The sequence below is a fragment of the Sinohyriopsis cumingii genome, chromosome 15, assembly GCF_028554795.1.
Source record: "Sinohyriopsis cumingii isolate HCF-2022 chromosome 15, ASM2855479v2, whole genome shotgun sequence".
Lineage (NCBI taxonomy): Eukaryota > Metazoa > Mollusca > Bivalvia > Unionida > Unionidae > Sinohyriopsis > Sinohyriopsis cumingii.
In genome coordinates this window covers 25728878-25746485 of record NC_142975.1, presented here as the reverse complement: position 1 = coordinate 25746485, position 17608 = coordinate 25728878, and the positions used below count along the sequence as shown (strand labels likewise).

Below are 17608 nucleotides of genomic sequence, written 5' to 3'. Positions count from 1 at the left end.
GAAGTACCTGACATTTATAGAAATTTTAACCTCAAAATTCAATCTAGGAAGTAATTTGTTTATCTATTGAAGGTAAAGTACAGACGTAATCTGATTAATTGACCAGTAGCAGTGGTGGCACCTAGGTAGTAATGATAACTCACTACTTGCTCCCATGAAACCATCAAGACCTTTTACACATTTATAAGTGGGTTGTTGCACTTGAACCATATTTACAGCATTTGTTGAGTGTATAATCTTTTATGACTTTTGAATGACTACATCTTTACACTTGCTTCTTTCAATCAATGAATCAATCAATATTTATAACTAAAATGTCAATGAGGTACCCATGCTGTCATGGTTACCTTCTTAATGTAAGGAAGCAGAGTACTGTTTGATATTCCTATGATCCTAACATGAACCCTGATTAGTGTGGGACACTAAAGACAATAAAATGGTAAGATAACCCTAACATGAACCCAGACTAGTGAGCCACACTAAAATAGTAAGATAACCCTAACATGAAACCCAATTAGTGAGCGACACTAAAATGGTAGAATAACCCAACCATTAACCATGACTAGTGAGCGACACTAAAATGGTTTGATAACCCTACCATGAACCATGACTAGTGAGCAACGCTAAAATGGTAAGCCAACCCTAACATGAACCCAGACTAGATAGCGAAACTAAAATGGTTTGATAACCCTACCATGACTAGTGAGCGACACTAAAATGGTAAGCCAACCCTAACATGAACCCAGACTAGATAGCGACACTAAAATGGTAGGATAACCCTACCATGAAACCAGACTAGTGAGCGACACTAAAATGGCAGGATAACCCTAGTATGAACCTTATGACCGTTGCTCTAGTAGTCAGTGACATTTAGGTCACTAAAATTGACTATTACTACAATAAATGGTTATAATGTTACAAGTTACTACCACAAAAAATACATTATTCTAAAACCTCTGAGAAACACTTTTGGGGGAATTATGTATTGAATTAAAATTTTATATTGCTGACAAAAACATAATAAAAATCACCATGACCTTTAATAGCAGACACTAGGAGAGAGGTAAATTCTGTGTGATTCTCACAGAAACATTTCTTTCTGAATCAGAGAAGCATACAAGCTTAACTTGACTGAATGTCTGGCTTAAGGTGGAACAAAAAAATTAAAAAAATGGTAACAGAAAGCAGGATGTTGTTCCATTACAGAATTTTTTTCTCATCTTTCAGCTAATGCACATTAACAATTAATCATGTTATTTTCAATAGTGTGAGCAAGTGAGACAAAAACACAATAGAGACTTAACTTTCTCAAAATGAAACATTTATTGAAGAATGATAGTTGATGTCTCAAAACATTTAAAATGGTGTACAATCTGCTGTAATCATGTCCAATATTATCTCATCAGAAGCTTATGAGCTTAAGCTTGTCATTAAATACACAATGGGTAGTTATCACTCCAAAGGATCATTTGGCTTCTATCGTCAATTATGCTGCAAATAACCAACAGAATAACCACTGATGCTCCAACGAGACTGTCATGCTGGCAACATTTAAGATGTAACAATGTGATGCTGCTTTGTTTTGATCTCATTATATATTAATGCTCAAATGAATTAAATTGTAGTATTTTTTACACATGTCAATCAGCGAGGACTGCAAAACTTATTTCAGGTGAACATCTGTATGAAATCATGTATGATGCTCTTTTCTGTCCATATTGTTCACAATTATTTCCTTCTTGGAAACTGGTTACTGCAGCACTGTTCACTTGTCAAAGTATCTAGGATCTTCTCAAAAGAGGTTCTGAAAAAAAGTGAGAAATAATTCATGTGATAATTCTGTAATTTGTTCCATCTCATGTGGATTTTACTACAGAATAAAACAGACACTAACAGGGAAATGTCATCAACCACTATTATAAATGGATGACATCATTCCTACAAACAAACTTTTATTATGCTGAAATCTATTATGGGAAGTCCCTCAAAGCTAGATCTTATGCAAAGATCCCCGCCATTTTAAGTAATTTTAAAGATTATCCCTTTGAGTACTGATGGCCAAATCTGACGATTATCAAATTCATTTGAAAAATTTATAAAGTACTTAATACACTTGTGCTTAATGTGAAATTTTTGTTGCACAGATGTTTGTGAGAGAGTTGCTTACCAATTTTTCTTTGTGGAGTAAAAATCGTGATATAAGGAGAGTGGATCAGCATAATGCCTTGAAGCTTTCTGATAAATGTATGAAAATATATTCAGTGATTTTTTAAAAGAAGTTGTTCAAAGTTTCATATGTTGAATTTAAGTATGTATACTTTTTGACAGATTTGGTGTTATCCTTAAAATTTTTAAACTCTGCATGGATGCAGTGTGCTATGTTTTGTTTTCATTTGTCTGGTTGTTTAGCAGATGAATGATGGACAGGGTTTTCCATTTTTACCAGATAAACATAGAAATACATGATTTCCAAACTGTCATAAAAACTAAACTGAGCATAATTTTAACAAATAGAACATTTTAGAGAATTTCGTGAGGGAAAATAAAATGAGGAAAATATTACATGATAGAAATACACATACATGATATCAATTATTCACTTACTTTTTCTTGAAAATTAAGTTGATTTTAAAGCAACTCAAAAACTGTGATAATTTTACAATATTATGATTTAGCATAGAATTTCACATTAATATCTGGGTATAAAATATGCTGCTAATCATATATGCAAATGTCAGTATTTGCAAGCTAAAAGTGGTAATTTCATTCTCTTCTCTTCCATCTTTCTTATGTTTCATAACTTTATAAAGCACAATCAAATCTGGAGACCCATATGAGAAATACCTACACAATTTGGGTGACTTTAGCAAATTCACATGCTTTCACTGGTCAGAGCACAGATCACAAGATCCACTGGGCAATGGACCTAAAACTGACAAAGGAAACATACTAAATTAGATAGTATACCACTTTAACTGTCAAGTGGCCATCCATTTAATACATACACAAAAATCTGGCAAGCTTGCCCCCCCCCCATACATGCTTTTTTACATCTCACCCCTGTGTACATATGCTTGATGCACACACACCCAGAATCCTAAAGAATGGCCCATATTTAATACTCAGAAATGATCAAGGATTAATAATATTAATGTGTTTAATAACACAGATATACCACCGATGTAGAATCTCTTGCTGCACCAAAGAAATAAGCTGTGTACATACATCATCAGTAGACACATCCACATCCACCCTCCATGCGCATGTACTAAACGGACAGCCCCCAATAATACATTCTTTACTCACTCAGGCTGCAAAGATAAAACAAGAAGATTGTTTCTTGCATACAGTGAAATACAATCAACACATCTGAAGGATAAAATAAGTGTAACAAAATTGGGACAGCATGTATTTATTATGTTATAAAGAAGCCTATAAAAGGTAAAAATTGCATATTTGCAATCTACTATTGCATACATTATATGAAAAAATATAATGCAAAAGAAAAGCTTAATTACAAAATTTTTAGAAATATAATTTTTTTTAAAAATATTATATTGTTCATATTAAAGTCTTAGCTAGACAAAGTTTACATTTAAATAATCATAAGATGGAATAGAAATAACAAGAACAAAGAGATGTGTTTAATAAACATGATAGCCCCACTGAAAAACAGATACAATGTAATATTTGATGAACATTTTAAACATTTAAAACACTGCGATACTGGCAGGACAATCCAAAAATGTCATCTATGTATGCAAATCCAATTGTTAACCTTATTTTTACCTTTGGGGGTGGGGTGATTGTGCCAACAGGGATTATGTAACAAGCTGAGCGTAAAAATTGTATAAAACATTTATGAAACTTAAAAATTGCTGTAAGGAAGAAAAGACAAGTAATAAATTACTTTACAAACTGAAATAGAATTACTTTCATACTAGCCATGTAAAACTCAGTATATTTATATATACAGTTTGGTCAAGAATCGCTATATTGTATATCATTTTCATACAGTTTCAATTTCTACCCATGGATTAAGATGAAATGTAGTTGCAGATGAAGAGATGGATGGCCAGACAAACTGATCCAGTACTTGATGATTATAATCAGACCAGATGATTAAAAAATTCACATAAATACCGAACATTTTGTTAATGTTTACAGCATCTGCAATATTCAGATCACTGTTCCTTGCTGACTGCTCTTTGTATCTTTGAGTAGGTACAGTATATCAACCAGATTCTATTGGCATTTTATTCAGTCTTACATTTATTATCATACCTATTTTAGTAACATAATTAGATCTATTTGCATTTACTATAATTGGTTAGTTATCTGCATCACTTTATTGACTTCATCTGGTCATTATCATGGGAAGTTTCCAGTTTATTCAGTACAACAATCTGTAATAAGAAAGACAAAACATGATCTTTTGAAACAAGCTCACAGCTTTTACTAGCCGTGAAACCTATAATGAGATTATAATCGGTAAAATGAAATCAAAGCCAATAAAGATAAAAAAATGATTTCATACACTACCTTAAGACTTTTGTCAAGCTAAAATTGGAATAATCAAACTGTTTTGGTATGAAAAACTTCAACAAAATTTATGGATATAAGACACTAGAACATTAAGGCTAATTTAACTGTCATGATTTCACTAAATTACTGTAAATAACAAATAATGCAAATAGGAAGATTTGTTTACAAACTATTCAGTTATATGTAAAACACTGCAAGACAAATTAATAGGTATTGATGCAAATACATGACATGCCTTGAAGACAGAAAGTTAGTTTTCCATAGAGAATGTTAGCAAACTTGTTCCACTACTCAATAATGGAACCCATATCACTTGCATGTGAACAACTGTACTTTGTCCAATATGTTTTTGCAGAGTTTTGCATTATAAACACTTCGCATCAACATAGCCAGAAGGGTGTGTGTGTGTGTGTGTCTGGCGTGCATCCACTCCCGCTTAAAAAGAAACATATACACACAAATGTACAGTCACTTGTCACTTTAAATTTGACCATCATTTTATTCTTGCACATGTTTATTAGGTAGTATGCACACTTGGAGTGAATAGACACACACAGTTTAGCTTTGGTGCCCTTGCAAAGAAGTTGAGGCCTGAAGGAAATTTTGGAACAATCCCATTTCTGCACCACTGGACCTGATCCAGCCTGGCATAATCATATTGTTTACAGCAATGGGAGATATTTTAGACTCTGACATTGTTCAGATGAATTTCTTAATAATCTGTTTGGCAAAGTTATCTCCTATTCATTTTGAGAATTGCATTATTGTACAGGTTTAAAAATCAACAAACTTGCAATAATGTCATGATGAATGCCAACACTGTAGTATCAGATGAATCAAAGTCATTGTTGTTGCTGTTGTGGGGTTTAATGCCATTTTTCAGCACACAATAGGTTATACATAGTACCCAGTATAACTGGTGAAGAAGAACCTGACAAGAACCACCGACCCATGGGAAGCTACTGGCAAGTTTTTTGGTCTTTACCTTTTTGGGGCTTAAAATTAAACAATCCAACTTTTTATAAATGGGAGTTAAAAATATCTGGTGTCGAGATTGTCAAACCACTCTATGACAAGATGAATTTAGAGTCAGTGCTGACCAAGTGTTGCATACTGGTTGGGCTTTCGGGGGGGGGGGGTATTTTATGTATCTCTGGTCCCTAAAATTATCAATATATGGGGGACATTGCCTGTTTGAGATGGGAGGGTGTCACAGGCCTCCCTCAAAGTGCAACACTGCTGATAATTGCTTCTAATGTCAAGAACACTGCCCACTTTATTCATTAAAAGTTCATACATTCTACACTAAGTTTGTTTTCCATTTGTTTTTATCAAACTCGTACAAGTTTTCACTCTTTGGTACTAATAAATGTTTACAAGACGGTGAGTAGACTGGTCTAAATTTAATTACATTAACTGTTGTCAGAAGGGTAATATAATATATTCCATTAACAATCCTTCATATGACTGATTTCAGGTCATTAACATTAATTTTTATATTTGTATCATAACTGGTAGAGTAAAACTTTATTCTAGTCAAATAAAAAATTTAGTATTTGCCTCACTGGGTGAATGTTGTATTTCGTTATTAATTGGAGATTTGTCAAACCAGGCTTTAAGTTCACCAATAAAATTATAAATTTCACACTACTACAAAAAACATAATGTGTAGGATATTATTGGCAAACAATAACTCTCAATAGAATGAAAAAAAAATGTATGCATCAAGCCGAAAGGGCTTGAAATGATGTCTTTGATTATCCTACATAAAAATAAGTGAACCATATTTTGTTGTTGTCAAGTTGATGTGTTTAATGGGTGAAAATGGCTTTTAAATATTTGAATTTATGCAAGATATGATTGTTTCAAGCCTAGTTTAAGTCACAACGAAGATGAATAAAGGTCAGATTAGTCAAAATATAGTTACATATTCTGGCATTTTTTGTTTCTTCAGAAATACAAAGATTCACTAGTAGCTAGGGAAATAAGTTCAAGTGATTGTAGCAAGTTATTATTTCAATAGGTGGAGACACAGAAATAGCAAGTCCCAATTTTTGTTCCTTCTGCAGGTATTATGGTTTGCCAGAACAAATATTACATCTTGTATTAGCCCACAGCATGAATGATTCATAACACAAATATCAATGAAAACAAGTAATGTCTGATATTAACTTGAGATGAAGCAAAAGATTCATTTTTCAAAACTGCCATTGTAAAGCCTCTGCTGAAGAAACCAACACTAGACCATAACGATTTAAGGTACTACCACCAGTTTGTAATCTCAAATTGATATAAAAATCTTAGAAGAGCTTGTTCTACCCCAGCTTGCATCTCATCTGAATTCAAATAGTCTTTTTAGTAATGTACTGCTTATTGTCCTTGCCACAGTACTGAAATTACTCTTCTAAAAGTAGTTAATGACATTCTATCTGCTTGGGATAGCGGAAAGATTACAGTCCTCACCCTCCTTGATTTGTCTGCAGCAATTGACACAACAGACCATGATATATTACTTCACTGTCTTCAGCATGTATTTGACATTCATGATACATCCTTACTGTGGTTCAAGTCCTACTTGGTCAACAGGACACAAATTGTATCTGCAAATGGAATACACTCCAGCCCAGTTGATCTATGTTGTGGTGTTCCACAGGGGTCTGTTCTTGGACCTGTTCTCTTCATTCTATACACTCAGTTGCTCTCAAGTGTCATAGATCATCATCCAGTGTCTCACCAATTTTATGTTGATGACACCCAAATATACAAATTTAGCCACCCAACTGAAGTTGATGCTATCATCCAAGGTGTAGAGAGGTGCATTTAAGTTGTGAAATCATGGATGACATGTAACAAGCTGCAGATGAATGATGATAAAACTGAGACCATTCTAATCACAACAAAAAGACTTTCTCATTCACATCCTTTACCTCAAACAAGTATCAGCAACACCAACATTAATTTCACACAATCAGTACGAAACCTAGGTGTTACTCTGGACAGTACTCTCACACTGCACCAACATGTCATGAACATATGCAAGGATGTATCTCTTGAGCTGATATGCATCAGCTCCATTCTCAAATATCTTTCAGCTGATGCCACTTGTGTGTTCATTAGTACTTTCAAGACTGGACTATTGTAAATCAATTCTGTCTGGTTCATCTCAGTATCTACTCCAGAAATTTCAAAACACAGCTGCTCGGATCATACTTAGAGTACCACGATCAGAGCACACCTCCCTGCTGCTCTGTACCCTACACTGGCTATCCATTCCATCCAGAATCAAACACAAAATTTGTTCTCTGTGCAACGTTTCACTGTCGGACTATAGTCCAACATACCAATCCGACCTCACCCATATGTGCACACCAGCAAGATACTTACGCTCCTCTTCTGACAATCATATACTCATTATTGCCACTATGAAAACAAAGTCATATGGACATCGATCTTTTGCATACCAGGACCCAGCAACATGTTATGAATTGCCCACTGAACTCAGACACAAAGACACAGTGATCCCATTCAAGAGTGCTCTAAAAACTCACTTATTTCGACTGCAAGAACAAACTTAAAGACCTAATGTTTCCTACCTTAAATATTCTCAGCATGTTTGTTATGTTTTCTAATTTCATAGCATTTGTTTTGTAATCATATCATTATATATGTTTTCTTATCTTATAGGTGTTGTCTGATGTTGTAAAGTGCTTAGAGCTTCTAAAGATTAGGTGCTATACAAAGTCCTCATTATTTCATTATTATTATTATTATATGCTACATGAGACTATAAGGCATTAAAATTTGGTTCTTCTTTTAAAACAGTATATCTTAATATACCTTCTTAATTCCAACCTAGTATATGACAAATATACTGTTATTAACTTCATTTTATTATAGAAAATGTTTATTAAAAATAAGGGAGTCCCAGATTCCTCCTTATCCTCTCTTGCAAAATGGTCCATATAATATGGAATGTGTTAAATGGCTGTTAAAACCCAATCAATATACAATTCAGTAAAAGCATACGACTTAAAATAAAAATCATACACCCATTATGAAGAAAAAGAGTCTTAACAATAAAGATAATAATACTCTGATATTCTTAACTCAAAATTATTTTTAAAATCTCATTAAAGGTTATGCCTCCTGTAACAATACAAAATTCCGTAATCAATAAGTAAAAAAACCTCACGCAATGTTGACAGCTTTTTTAAAATTAAAAGTCACGATGAAATCGCATATTCTTAATTCAGATTTGGGAAAATATTGTTTACTTCATCATAATGTAACTTCTATCTGAACATGAAGCACAACAAGTTAGTGGGATCTCAAATAAAAAATAAAAGTCCTCATATCAAATCTGATAATGCCAAAAAAATAAAATTATATTCTATATTCTCTACAATAAAACTAATCATTCATTATAGTCTATAGGTAAAAAAAAAATTTGAGAATGCCAGTCTTTATACATAACGTATATTCAAGCAATGATGACATTTGCATTTGAAAATGTAGTAAAAACGATACCTTCACTATATCAATTTTATCACTGTTTGAAACAAAGTAACTGAAAAATGAAAAAAAAAAATAAGCTGTTTAACTGAAAATGACATGTTGCATACAAATTGTGGCATGTTTAAAGACTAAGTTACTCCACGTAGTAAATATCTAATTATTCACAACAAATCTTTTAATGGTACATTGATTTTATAATTTTAGGGAAATTCATCTGTTAAAATTATAAATATTTAAAGGAACAAAGATAATTTTTCAAAATAACACATATTCCATTTTTTATGTAGCTCTCAGAATATGTGATTTTCCATTTCTGACAATGATTATGCTTAATATTTAATTACCAATTGATTAACTCCTTATTTTGGCCAGATAACTTGTGTTTTGAAACTCCTCTCTGAGAACCTTCCTTCCGTAGTATGATGTCTATAGAAGCATACAGACAGCCAATTGTTCTTTATGGTGGTTAAGTACAATTTCCTAGTGCTCAAAGGTATTATCTTTTATCTTTTTGATACTTCTGCTCCAAAACTGAATTTTTAACAAACTTAAGCTGTGCCAAAGTTTCACTTTCTCAAATTAGTACTTTACTGAATACTATGATTAGACTGCTCTGGCTGGCCTAAGTGGTTATAGCATCACCATGGATGTGGGAGGTCGCAGGTTAGAACTTCGGCTGAGTCATACCAAATTCTTGCAAAAATGGTACTAACAGCTGCCTCACTTGGCGCTCAACATTAAGATGTTATTTTTAGGACTGGCTGGCCTGGTGTCAGGTTAATGTGACTGGCTAGGACATTATGTTACATGTCTGCAGCATGATGCCCAATTGCTAGCCATCACTATAAACAGCCACACTGCAGGCATCATAGCAATATGACTTTTTTTTTTAAAGCTACATTAAAAATCCAAATCACACACACACACTACTGACAGATTTCTTATCTGTTCTTCAATGCTGTATTAGGGTTTTAGGTCCATAAATGCCATAGCTTGCTTGCTCCGACAGAGGTGTTTTGACCAAATAAATAACTGTACTTCTTATTATCATGTGTTAGTTTTATTTATTCAACAGATCTTAACCCTTAAAGGCTGTATAGTTTTGAAGCACATGATCCAGCAGGGCTAAATTGTTTGAGAAAAGAAATGAAAAGTGCACTCTAATTTTAAATTGTATGTAATTTAATTAGGTTTTGTATCATGTCTGCTTTACATTAAATTTTGATTTACTGCTCGCGGGGGTGGGGTGGGGGTGGGGGGGGGTGGACTGGAAAAACTATTTTGTCCATTCAGAGTACATCGGACATGTATTTAACACCAATCAGTCACTGGTATCTCCATTAAAACTTTCCCAGCTCCAATAATCAGATATATTTCATAATAACAGAAATCACCGTCTTCATCAGTGTCAGCGGCCAGTATTTGAGGAACAAAAGAAAATGAACCAAGCAGGGAATTAGCCTTTTTGTTTTTTCTAGGTAGGCTGTATTTTTAACATGCACTTGTAAAACTTCCTTTTTACATGGCTTATACTATGACATAATGCTTACTACAGGGCACAATGTGCCAATAAAATCTAGTTTAAGAACCATATATGTCAAGTTGAAGAATCCAGATGTAAACAGTTGCCTACCTGAAAAAAGACTTATGTTGCAAAAAACACGACGATACCTCTACTGGTGTGACTTACCCAAAGCACTTTAAATAAAAATTGTTTACAGTGCAGAGTACATTTTCCTATGAGTGACTTTAAATTGTTGGAGTTCCTGTGCATCAATATTTGGGAAATTCATACAAATTTTGCGTGATTGATGCCCTGGAAGCATCTCTGTATCTGCTTTGTAATGAATCTAAAGATAAAAAACAACCACTGGATAATAAATTGTTTCCAAACTTAACAATTATCAATGGATGGGTAATGTGGGGTTTAAAAGATCTTAAAGTAACTTTTATGTTCTCAGAAATTTTCAAATATATTTTCAAATAATGAAAACAAAACATTGGTGGCTAAGCTAACAAAACCCTAAATCACAAAATTTCTATCATCACATCGGTTAAAAGTAGCATTGTGAATAATTGTAACCAAAATTAAAAAGAAATAATGGCCAAAATTGATAGGTTGGAAACAACTGGGTATTTAGTTTACTACTAGGTCAATGATTATGCAATCAACTTTTTACCCATGATAGCAACTAACTGATACATGTAAAATAAAATTCTAATGAGTCATTATCCATACAATAAAAAGAGTGGTCACGCTATACCTCCTACTACGGTTTGTGGTCATTGTGGTTTCAGCTCTGTATTCCTGTCTGGGTGTGGTATTTACCTATCTGCTGTGACACCAGGTGGTTTCTCTGACAGGTCGTCTCAAGCAAAATAGAGGTATACAGTGCTGAAAATACAAAAATAATTTAATTTTGCCACCAGAACAACTTCATACAAATTTGAGTCATACACTCTACTCTTACAGCATGGCTGGTTAATCTAAAGAGTACAACTTGTATCAATTTATTCCATGCTACTGCAGATTTATAGATAAGCAGTGAATTTTTATATTTTACACAATCAAACTGACTAATGTTTTGGAGACAAATTGTTCAATGCGTTGATAACACAGTATTTACGCATATACTACTCTTGCTGTACGTACAGTATGTACTTCATTTTGGGAATGCTGAAATCAGATAAAGTTGAAGTATACTTAGCTAATTAAATGCATAAAAAATATATTAATACTTAAGAAAGTGCTTAGATAGCTTCATTTGATTCAAGATACTTCTCATCCTTTTAACCAATTTTGGCATTTCTGACTTCATTGCATTACTGCCAACTGAAATGTAGGCCAACGAACTTGAAAACATTTCTTATGTGAGAATTTGTATTAATTAGAAAAAAGACATCAGAGTTAGTAAAGTCTGATAAACTTTATTACTTTAATTTGTAGAAAAATGTGGAGACAGGCTGCCAAGAGTGTGAGATATTCCTGACAATTTGACTTCTTGTTCTGATGTTAGTCAACATTGGAACTCACTACACATACCGTTATTTAATCAGTAAAACCTAAATCCCCAAAACATAAATATCAGGGTTGATGTCTTACACTGTTATGATTACCTTAAGGCCATTTTTCATGCTACACAACAGTAAATATATCTGTGGAGGAAGAACCTGGAAAACCACTGGGAAAAACCACGGACCCATGGGAAGCTAGTGGCATGCTCTCTCAAAACGGAGCAGAACCTGAGACTAAATTTTCCTGTAAATATTAAATGTACTATATAATAATAAATAAATAATTTAAAGAGTAAATTGTAAGCAACAATAACCCTGACCTGCGCATTACATTATACAAATGACTGCCTGTAATGCTGCTGATTGGTTATGAACTACTAAAGTATTCTCACACCATACCCTTTGATTGTACCACCCTACTGATCTGAAAAACAGAAAGAATAAAATATATCAAAAACGCACAAAACTTAGCCATTGCATTCACTGATTTATGAATTCTAAACTGATTGCCTCCAGGTGGGTCTCCAACACTGCTGACTTTTTTTAATCAAAAGGGAGCTTCTTTAGCAACATGGTCGCCATTTTTGCTTGGGCCAGCTTGTTTTCAAGCACTGTTGTGATTGAAATTACTGTCTTTGAAACTCTGTAATTCCATAAATTTGGGATTTACATCTCTTTGAACACGTGTATACAAGAATTCCTTCTATTTATTTGTTCAAATTGTTCTTGAAATATTAGAACAAAACATTGCACATATTGGACGTAGATGGCACGGCTTCTACTTAGTCCTACAATGTAAGACATAGCACATGTTATTTTTGTTTTAGTGATATGATGCCCACAACATAAATATCAGTGTCGAGGTCTTACATGTAGGACGAGGCTACGACTGAAATAGACTATTATAAAAATCAGAAATGGAAGAGTGCTTACAAACAAACGGGAGGATATGCGAATACTATAATTATAATATAAATCTACCTACCTCGATGCATTTAAAGTCTCTTGTATAACAGTTTCGGCTTTAAAACAAAGCAGTCTAGGTGAATTACTAGGTCTACGAAAAATACTAAACATCTTGCCCGCCATGACTTTTGTACATTTTGTACTCTTCAGTACTAAAGATTCAGCATCCCGCAGCATTTCGCGAAACAACCAATGAGAGTGAATCTTACAATTATTTTACTGAATACTAGTATACTATTGGTTCCAACGATTTCGCATGTGAGCGATCTCTCTCAGCACGAGTTATCAGTAACAGATCCACCTGCACTTTGGCTTTTTGCTGAACTTCCTAAGTCATGACCAGTGGTATCAGCTTCTAAACTCTCTATAGCTGCTGGAACAAAAGATTGGGTGTCAGGGTCATCTTCTTTCTGAGTTGATGAACTACTGGAAGGGGCATCTGAGGTCTTGGGAGTCGTCGTAATTCCAACATCAAGGAAGGTTTGTCTCCCTTTTTGCAGAGCTGTTTTTTTTTGTACTTTGCTGATTTTTAGCTTTGACGCGCTTGATCGATATGTGCGTTTCATTTCAATCTTTTCATACATTTTAAATAATTGACTGAAATTTGGAGCTGAAAGAACTGGTGCACTCTCCAGTATGGCATTTAACTTGTCAAAAGCATTCCGATAGTTTTCAGACCAATGAAATGTAGTTTACTTACTCAATACATTTTTCAGGGGTTCAGCAATTATGGAATAACTGAAGCAAAATTTCCGATAATATACAGCCATACCGAAAATCACATCATTTGCCTTTTACTGATGGTCACAAGGAATTCAGAGATAACCTTAACCTTGTTGTCGATAGGTTTAACTTATCTGCTTCCCACGATACGTCTTAGAAATGTAACACGAGTACGGCATATCTCACCACTGGATAAATTAATTGTCAAATTTGCACAACCGAGTCAATAAAAAAATATCAGAATCTTCTCCAAGTGATCGTTCCAGGTGTCATTGTAGATGATGACATCATCTATGTAAGCATCACTATTATCTAGAACAGACGTAATCATGTTCTTTGTACTTTGAAAAGTACAAGGCGAACTTATCATTTCAAACGACATCACTTTATATTGACGAAGTCCGTCTGAAGGTACTAATGTCGAAATTTCCTTTGCTCTTTCCGTCAGTGGATTTTGCTGAAATTCTTTCAAAAGGTCCAATTTGGTGAGGTATTTGGTATTTATGATTTTGCCAATGCAGTCATTGAATCTTGGGAATGAAACGAGTCTTGTTTAGACACATTCACTTTTTCTATACAAACTACACACGCAGAAAGTATTATCTGGTTTCGGTACAAGTATACACGGTAAACTCCAGTAACTTTAGCTCGATTCTGTGAGATCATTCTCCAGCAAATACTGAATTAATTTTGTCAAACATTCATGTTTGAGAGTGTTCCTCCTGTATGAATACTGTATCAAATATGTGGATTCTACAATTTCAACGTCATTGTAGATTTTATTTGTTCGGGTTGGAAACACGTATTGATATTCAAGTAATAGCTGTTTTAGTTCATTCTTTTTGTGACTGCAAATGTGAAAGTTTCTGATCCAGAATATTCATAATTTCTGAATCCTGAAGATTGGTTACACCAACGTCACTACAGTCTTGTAGCATTCCATCGCTTAAATCGCCACTGTGTGGGACAGGTACAACTAAATTGACTGCATGATTAACCTGACAATCTCTATCAATATACTCCTTTATCATATTTAAATCCCAGAAGCACTAATATTGTAATTTAACTCACTCATTTTCTTTCTAAATTTGTAACGACCTAATCTGAAGAAAATCTGGAAGAATGAGCAAGAGAGACAGACCTCTATCACCAGATTAAGAAGTTCTCACCACTGTAGTTCTGTAGTACCTTATTTTCATTTTGACTTGGTTTTAGGTAACTGACCGACACAGTCTGCCATTAGTCTTTTAAATGCTTCGTCAAATGTAGGAATAGGTAGATGAGTCTTATGTATCTTTTGATTGGGTTGTCCTATCATTTGACAAGTATAATAATATCTACAGTATTTACAACATCACTGTTAAGTTTTGGCCAATAGAGATCATTCTAGATCTTGTGATAAGTCTTTTTGACCCCAAAATGACCAGCCAAAGGAGTTTCGTGGGCTAGACGAAACATTTCCTGTCTATACGACTTGGATAAAACGATTTGAGAGCTCATTTACCACTCATCACCAGTGGGTACCTCAGGTGATATCCGTTTCTTGGTAAGGTCCCCATTTTTAACAATATAAAAACAGGTAATTCTGTGGCTTTAGCCCTCTGAAACAATTTACATCAGGGTCTTTTTCCTGTTCAGTGATTTTTATTTATCACTCTGATAAAATAAATTGAATGAGTAGGGAAAAGAGGACCACTGTGATGAATACCTTTTGATTGCTTCACACGGGAGCAAACAAGACCTCGTATATACCAGGGAGTTCTTTTAACAAGATCAACTTTCTGATCCTAAATCGCTTGTCAGTTAGAGGTGGATTACCCACAACCTTTTCTCCAGCTAGCTCATCGCCCAATAATTAATGAATACCCTCAATGGATAAAGTTCGGACTGTCGCTGTTCCTGCGAACCAGTCCAAAGAGGAGGAACATTAACAAAGCCGCACTCTACTCTCTGAATGAGAATACTTTCATAACAAAATAGACTTATCAGAAAAAGACAAAGTACCTGATAATAAAAAACTCAGAGAAGCTCCTGTATCTCTTAAAAATGTAATAGGAGTAGGATTATTAGAATCACCTATGAGTTATATGGAACCTTTCCAGATGACTAGTTCATAATTCTCCATAATAAAATAAGACTGGAGTTTGTTTGACCCAGCAACTTATTTCTTATATACCCATGACTTTGACCTCTTAGAAATAAGAACATTTGAAATGTTTCTCTTGATTCTGTTGATTATTGTCAATTTGTAGGAATCAGAAATAACGTGCCCTTTTTTCTTGCAATACGTGCATTTATGAAGAGATAAGGATTTCTTAGTAATCTTATTTAAAACTTGATATCTAAAAGTTGTGTCCAACTGAGATTCGGATATGCTCGTATTAAGCTGAAATAGTTTGTTTTTACCAGAATTCTTTTGAAGACTTACTGCCGAGAAAATCCTTATGAGTTAAGAACTACTCGACAGCTGTACGTGCAACATTTTCGACCTTATGCTCATCAAAGTAAGCCTTAACCTCACTATGGACGCAGTTCTTGAACTCTTCAACTAATTTGATATGTCTGAGATTTTCTTGATCTTGACAAACTTTCTTGGCCAAAGCACCACCTCTCAAATAATTACTCTTTTGCTCTTGAAAATTAGACATGGGTTACTCCAGTTTCTTTTTTAATAGTTCCTAAAATTTTGTTGATATGCCCTAGGTAAAAACTCTAAACCTTTCACGATACATTCCAAAACCAGATCATAATCAGCACTTTGCCGTACTGACAGAGAAATGTAGAGGTCAAGAGCTTTGCAAAAAATTGCACTATGTAATAACATAATCCAATAAATTGCACTATGTAATAACATAATCCAATAAATTGCACTATGTAATAACATAATCCAATAAATTCCATTATGTAATAACACAATCCAATGCTCTCTTGGTCATTTAAAAGTTTCATCCTTTTTTTTCCAATGAGGGAAACACGTATTTACTTCTTTTTCTTAAAAGGACGTACTAACATAATATTCTTAGTGACATCAAAACCTGAACTTGTGTTTAAAATGAAGCATTGCTTTCCACTTGCCAGCTCTAATCCTTTTAATCTAAATTGAAATTCCCTTCTTTCTTTTCTCATTCTCTCTGCATTCATCTTTCTTTCCTTTTGTGTTTCGTCTCCTGCAGTTCCCTTTGGTTCGTTCTTTTCCTCTTTCTGCAAAGAAGATTGATTCTCCTCTCTCTTCCCATTATCTAATTGCATCTGCTTCTCGTCTTTCTATTTCTGTAACTCGAGCATTTTTAACGTTCAATCTTGTATTTTGATTTCAAGTCCATAGCTTGAAAGATGGAGTCAAATGGAGACTTACTAATAAAAACATAAAGCAGTTTTATCCAATATAATCTTTTCTACCAAATATTGGACCGAAATAGTTTTCATTTCCTGCTTCGTTAAAGAAGGCTTTGCCTCCGAAAGGTAATATTGTCCGGCAAGCTGGAGTAATGAATCCTTTTTCAGCTACTCTAACCGTTCGTGCGAAGGATTTTAAAAAAAACGTTCTCCGCTTTAGAGGACATTCTAAAAGCTTGATGGTTTCATTAAAGGTTTCTACAATGTGAAGTAATACCTTGGACTAAGAAATTTCAAAGAGAAGTTTTATGGAATATTTTAGAGATTCGTTTCCCAAAGACAAGTCTCCAGTGTTTTGTTACGACTTTGTAGACTTAAACAAAGTAACAAAAAAGAGCGAAAGCCAACAAGTTTTGTAAAATTCAGCAAAATATTTTGTTTCTTTAAAATACAAAGTGAAAATGTAAAAGAACGTTAGGTAATGAGAATTAAATCCCAGATAATCATT

At 34.0% G+C, this 17608-nt stretch overlaps 1 long non-coding RNA gene across 1 annotated transcript; it reads right to left on the bottom strand.

Moving 5' to 3' along the window:
* Nucleotides 1-1304: 1304 nt before the first annotated feature.
* LOC149781433 (uncharacterized) lies at nt 1305-3169 on the bottom strand. The gene is made up of 2 exons (XR_016414720.1): nt 2849-3169; nt 1305-1804 (listed from the first exon to the last, which is right to left on the bottom strand). It is a non-coding gene; the product is annotated as an uncharacterized LOC149781433 (long non-coding RNA).
* Between the last annotated feature and the right edge of the window lie 14439 nt (nt 3170-17608).